Source organism: Microtus ochrogaster, chromosome 2, assembly GCF_000317375.1.
Source record: "Microtus ochrogaster isolate Prairie Vole_2 chromosome 2, MicOch1.0, whole genome shotgun sequence".
In the NCBI taxonomy this organism is placed as follows: domain Eukaryota; kingdom Metazoa; phylum Chordata; class Mammalia; order Rodentia; family Cricetidae; genus Microtus; species Microtus ochrogaster.
The window spans coordinates 27,715,802-27,722,980 of NC_022010.1; positions in this window are offsets into that span (position 1 = coordinate 27,715,802).

Consider the following 7,179-nt stretch of genomic DNA (forward strand, 5'->3'; position numbering starts at 1 on the left):
TCTCATGATCCACTCTGTTGCTTACTCTCTCTTATTCTCTTACTCTCCCCTGAGGAGTCAGGGTTCTCTAGACAAACAGAATTTAGAGGGGATTTATTGGAATGACTTACAGGCTGTGGTCCAGTGTAATCCAATGACAGCTGCCTATAAATGGGAGATTCAAGAGTCCAGCAGTTGTTCAGTCCACATGAATGAATGTCTCCGCTAGCCTTCAGTATATACCGAAATTGGGAAGAAATAGGGTTTAGTGCCAGCAAAGGAAAGGACTTGCTACAAGAGTGAAAGCAAGCTGGCAAAGAGCAAAAGTTTCCTTCTTCCATGTCCTTCTATTGGAATCCAGATTTTCCACCTCAAAGATGCAGATTAAAAGTGGATCTTCCTGGGTTCTCAGTAGTCCTCATTGTCCGCTATGTTCAGAGAGACCGGTTTTATCCCAGGCTTTTTCAGACCCAGGCCAGCTGGCCTTGGTGAGTTCCCGATAGAACATCCCCATGTTCTCAGTGTGTGGGTGCACCCCTCGCGGTCCTGAGTTCCTTGCTCGTGCTCTCTCTCCTTCTATGGCAATGGGTTTTTGATCCTACTGCACGTACTGGCTTTGTGGGAGCCTAGGCAGTTTGGATGCTCACCTTACTAGACCTGGACGGAGGTGGGTGATCCTTGGACTTCCCACAGGGCAGGGAACCCTGATTGCTCTTTGGGCTGATGAGGGAGAGGGAATTGATTGGGGGAGGGGGAGGGAAATGGGAAGCGGTTGTGGGGAAGAGACAGAAATCTTTAATAAATAAATAAATTTTAAAAAAAAGAAGTGGATCTTCCCACTTCAAATGATTTAATTAAGAAAATAAATCCCGTGCAGGTATGCCCAATCATTTGGGGTTTAGTTAATCCCAGATATAGTCAAGGTGACAACCAAGACTAGCCATCACAAGTCCACCCCGTGTCAACTTGACATACAATCATATCTCCTTATGTCATGATCAATTTCCAAGTGAAGCTGGGCAGTAGTGGTGCACACCTTTAATCCCAGCACTCGGGAGGCAGAGGCAGGAAGATCTCTGTGAATTCGAGGCCAGCCTGGTCTACAGAGAAAGGTCCAGGACAGGCTTCAAACTACACAGAGAAATCCTACCTCAAAAAAGTCCTAATAAAAACAATAACATGTCATAATTTTGACTCACACGATATAACTATTCCATGTACAATTACACCTACTATGCTCTATTCTCTGTCTCTTGTCTTCTCACTATCTCCATTATTCTTTCCTAAACTCCCCTTTCCCTAGCCCTGGAAATGTCCTGTCTGTTTCTTTTTCTCTTTGCTCTGAACCTTCCAAGTGCCTCTGGCTGCTCGTCAGATCCAGTTTCCTTACTGTGTCCCATCACATACAGTCAGACCTTTGGGTATGGATGTCATGTCTTGGATCTCTGTTTGTTGATTCCTCCAACTCAACAGTTTAGGATCAGTAGGATGGTGCTTGAGGTGCTTGAGGCGATCTTGGGGTGATTATGTGTTGATGTGGGATTGGGATACCAAGATAGTTTCACATCCGCCAAGACTAGCAGGGTCGTGCTGTAGAACACTCACATGACTCTGAGCTCAGGTCTTCAGATAGCCATAACATGGGTTTTGGGGGACTGAAGGATGGGGAGTGAAGGGGACTAGGGGTGCTAGCTACAAAAGGCAAGCGTGATCCTGTACACACTCTTCAGATGGCAGTAGCTCAGGGTCCCAGCAACCACCTGATTTCTGACAAAGATGCTAAAACTCCACATTGGAGAAAAGACGGACTTTTCAACATGTGCTGGGGAAACTGGATGTCAGCCTGCGAGAGGGTGAAACTAGATCCTTATCTCAAGCTGCACAAAACTGAACTCCAAATTAAGGGGGTGGGGCATGAGCGCGCAGGGGAGAGAAGTCAGCATGGAAAGAAATAAAGACCGCTGTATGCTGGGCAGTGGTGGCACACACATTTAATCCCAGCACTTGAGAGATAAAGGCAGGCAGATCCTTGTGAGTTCAAGGCCAGCCTGGTCTACAGAGTGAGTTCCGGGACGGCCAGGGCTACACGGAGAAACACTGTCTCAAAAAAAAAAACAAAACAAACAAAACAGCAGAAGACCTCTGTAAACCCATATGGAGAGCTTCTACTGCAGAAGCATCTTAAAATAATTACAGAATTTAAGTGGAATTAACCTATAATGGAGATGGGGGAACAATACTGCAGGCTATCAAATAAGAGGCCTAATGCTAGGTATGGGTTACCTCTTTTGGATTTGCTGGTTAGTGGGGTCTCAGAGACCCCTAAACATTACAGGGTTTTCTTAGTTTTTCTCTTAATTACCCTCCAGAACTAGAAGGTAAGGCGCTATTGCTGAAGACACTGCACACTTGAGTCATGGAATACTGAGAAATCAAGCTGGTACAGCTTCTTTCATAGTGCTGGGAAGATCTATGTACACTGCCATGGGAGAAAAGGAACCTTACCTAGGTGTGAGCCCTGCAGGTTACAACAACTGGTCCAGAAAGATATACCCATCACGCAGTGACCGCATGAATGTTATGGTAACAATTAACCCCTTTCTGATTGAATGTAAGGCCCTCTCCAGAGAATAGGGCTTATGCTTGGCACAAGCCAAGAATCCATGGCTTGGTAGACACGGGCTCTAGGGGAGAGCCTATACTGTTATTCTACTAACTGGACATAGTGTATCTATTCACAGATTCACTTACCCCTTGCCGTGTTTACTGAGTATTTAGTATGTGTCAGATGGTGGTTCTCATGAGACGTCCGAGTTCTCAGCCTGCTGCAGGTCATATGAGTGTCCGGCATTTGTGTTTTGACAACAGCTGCAGACGGTCGGATGGGCCCTCCAAAGAAGCATTAGAAGTCAATGGAAGAGGGGAGCTGTGTCACTTTGACTAGGCTCTGAGGTACAATCAAATCATCCCCAAGGACGGTGATTGAGGCCCCTCCAGAGGCTAAACCCATTTGTCCTCTGGCTTCTCCATGCATTCCTGGCCCCGCAAATGCAGTGTGCTAGGCATGAAGTCACCATGGTCTGCCCATCAAGGAGCACACAGCTTAGCCGCAAGCCAACCCCACACTTCAGTTAGTGACTGGATCCCCACATCAAACATTTAGGAGAAAATCAAGTATAACCAAAGTCGCCCTAGAGGGACAGGGGAATCCCTTGGGGAGGTGGGGAGTTGAGCTGAAAAGCAGCGCGCCTGTAAATATCACACAGCCAGCCTCCCTCCGTGTGCGAACAGATGGCAGTATGTGGCAGAGCACCCACGGAAACACTTGACTTGGCTTGTGTTTTGAGGTCAGGTCCTCCCAGAAAGACAGATTGTGGCTTTAAACACTAGTGTGCGCGATGCTCACAGTATGGCGGCTCGGGACTGTTGCTGGCAGATGCTCACCGTGAGGCAATGCCTGGCACTTGCTGTGTTTACATTGTTCTTAATCTTGACTTTCTTTGAATTCTTAGCAGCTGAATTCATCGAAGTTGCTGAGTCTCTATATAAGATTTGACTGGGAAAAAAAAGGACCATGATGACACCAGTTGGAAGCGTGATGCTCCTCAGAGGACAGAGCTGCTGTGGGAACACCTCAAGGCATCCAACTTTCGGAAGAATTCAGGAGAAGGGTTCAGGTTTAGTCTGTGCCAATGAGACAGCAAAGGGTGAGTCCCAATTTGTTTCTCCCCGGACCTCATCAGAAGACCCTGCAAAAAAGACGGACCTCCTTACCGGCCTTGCAAAGAAGAGAATCCTAACCATCGCAGGCCACTGCATCTTTCCTCTTCCCTCTCCCATAAGGACCTCTAGGAAGACTAAGCCTCAGATTCCTCCTCAAGCCAGGCCAGGGGCACTGAGCACTAGGTCTGGTACAAGGGCTCCTCATTACCCCAGTTTCGTTGTAAACCCTGAGAAGGGTTGGGTCACCCTCTGTTGTTTAGTGCCACTCCCCAAACTTGTATGTGCTGGGTGATTCCAATTTTGACCCCCACTGATCTGCCTTTCCTCCTTCTGGGCCCTCCCTGACAAGTCCACACACACACACACACACACACACACACACACACACACACACACGCACACACTCCAGCCCCATCCATTTACCTGCTATTATTTCAGGTGCCATGCTTTGCCCATGGGGGCACCAAACATGCCACTTTTCACTCCCATTTTCAACAGACATAGCTGGGCAGCCAGTCTCAGCTTTACCAAAGAAGACACTTTGAGATTCCAGGGACCAATCAGCTCTCACTCTGATGACTTCACCCACGGAGGCGACTGGGTAGCCATTCTGTTGGGGACCAGGGATCTGGAGACACTCTGTAGCTGTTTGCTGATCAACAGGAGACATCAGTACGTGCAAGAAAGCTGGGGTGGCCTGCATGGGAGGAGAGCTACAGGACAAACAGGTGTGCCCACTGTTCCAAGGAGTTTGCTGCTTAGTGGAGACACTGGTATTCACTTCCAGGATGATTATGCTACCACTCCAGAGAGGAATGGCTTGAGTTTTTATACTGTTTCCTGCCCAGGCAGATTTCCTGCCCTTCCCCATAGGAGAAGCCAGTAGAGAATGCCCCTTGGCCCTCCCCAATGAACAACCTGCCCAAGGCCCACTGGCTGCAGGAGGCTAAGACCATTTCTCTTGCTTATTTGTATGCAACTTTGATTTATCAATGTCTCATGAGACAACATGGTTAGCATTTAAGGGGCACATCAACACCAGTCTGGTAATGCTTTCTGAGCTGAATTCTCCAATCATTCTCTTTCTGGAAACCCCAATAGTCAAAACAAAAGCAGAACTCAGAACAAGAACACATATGTATGCAAGACACGAGCATGTGCATGCGCGCACACACACATACAACCACAGGTACATACAAAGACAACACAGAGAGGAGGAAAGAGACCTACACATATACAGATATACACATATAAAAGACAGACACTCACATGTACACAGACACACATTAGTCATACACAGAAAACAAACATGAGTGGAGGAGACTTAATGGTGCTTCAGGGTATTCAAAGCTCTTGGAAAAGTTCTGGAGGCTCCCTGCCCCTCAGTCTACCCAACCGACCAGAGGAGACTCAACCTTTTCTTAAGAAACAAGAAAGATCCAGGGTTTGTACCCTCTAGTTAAGTTCCCAGCCTCCTCTTCCGCTTCACTGAACCCACACGTTCAGCCTTTGTTAAGCTTCCTTTGTGGTTTCTATGATCACCAGCAGCTTCCTTTTGTCTGCTGGACAGGTAGGCATCATGTCACCATAGCAGGTGACCCTGGAAGCAGATGGTACTTAAGAGATGCACAGTCTACGAATGCATCAATGTGCTACTTGTCCTGGGTATGACAAGTATGTGAGTGTCTGCCAAGGGCCTTCCTGTTAAACACTTGGTCTCCAGGGACGTAAGGGGGTGCTGGGCACTTTAAGCGGTGAGTGTGCCCTAAAATGACGTAATGCAGCCTCAGCCCATTTGTTCTGTCTTTTGGTATCCTGACCATGAGACGAGGGATTTTCCCTCACAGGGGGAAGCATGGGTTGGAGAAAGCAGTATCAAGACAGAAGTGGAAGAAGCCAGGTGACATGAAATGACTAAAACCTTTCTCTCCTGTAGCTACATAGGAAAGACCTCGATACACAAGGACACAGAGATCTGGACCCCTTAGCAGATGCCCCCAGGACTCGAAAGCAATGGAGCCAAATGATCACGGACTGAAAATTCCCAAACTGTGATCCAAAACACTCCTTCTCTCTCTGGAAGTCGGTTATCTCAGGCATTTGCAACAGCGGCAGAAAGCTGATTGTATTGTATTAGTTATTTTTCTTATTGCTACGACAAAATACCAGAAATAAAGATTTATTTAGACTCAGAGTTTGGGGGCATAAAATCCATCACAGCAGGGAAGGCATGGTGGTGACAGTGGCTCTAACTGAAGGAGAGAAACATTTTGCTCAGTCTGTACGAAGAACGCTGGTTCTCTGTTCGCTTTTCCTTTCCACTCAGTCCTGAACCCCAGTTCATGGGATGGAGCCACTCACATTCAGGGTGAGTGTTCCCACATCAGTTAAATCTCTGCAAATGTCTGCACAGCACACCTCACGGCTCATCCCAAAACTGATTCTGCATCCTCTCAAGCTGACAGTCACGATACACACACTGTGCACTCCACTTGAGAAGGAATACAAGCGCAGGTGCTTCAGGCAGAGTGGGTGGAGACTGAAGGGCAGAAGATGCTTTCTTCAGGCGGTTAGATTCAGCCCGAGATGACATTCCTTCCAGCGCCCCTCTCCCAGCTTGCATCATCTCCACAGCTCCTTCCCCGCAAATACAGCCAGCCCATCATTCCCATCACATACAAGCCAGGGCTAGACAAATAAAGCAGCTCTTCCCTACAGGTTAGAGGTGAATGGAACAGCAATAAGAGTGGGAGGGAGGGAGAGAGGAAGGGAGAGAGGGAGTAAGAGAGAAAAATTATGAATGAAATTTAAAAACCTGTATGTTAGCCAGGCAGTGATGGCACACACCTTTAATCCCAGTACAAGGCAGGCAGAGGCAGGCGGATCTCTGTGAGTTTGAGGCAGACAGTGTGGTCTACAGAGCTGGTTCCAGGACAGCTAGGACTGTCACACAGAGAAACCCTGTCTCAAAAAAACCAAAAAAATAAAAAAATTAAAATTAAAAAACCTGATATGTTGGGATGAAAATGAGCTAAGATGGGGAAAACTTTAAAGTGGATAATAAAAGCGCATACGCTTTGAGAAACTGAAGCAATTTTAGGTCCTACTAAAAGGAACGAAAAAAGGAAAGGATGACAGTAAAGATAAAAACTTCCAAGAGAGCCAGGGAGATGGTACATGCTGCTGCACACGCCTGATGATCTGAGCCTGGTCCCTGGGACACACTTTAACAGCTGGATGCATCAGTCTCCATCTGTGATCCCAGTGCTCCTGCAGGAGGATGGGAGACAGCCTGGAACATGATGCCAAATAGCAGAGACAACAGAGAGGCTGCTGCAACATGCAGGATGGACGGCAAGACTTGGTTCCTGACTTCCACACATGCACGCACAGACTCACATGTTCACATAAACACACACACAGAGACAGACACATTCTCATACACACACATGCACGCACAGACTCACATGTTCACAT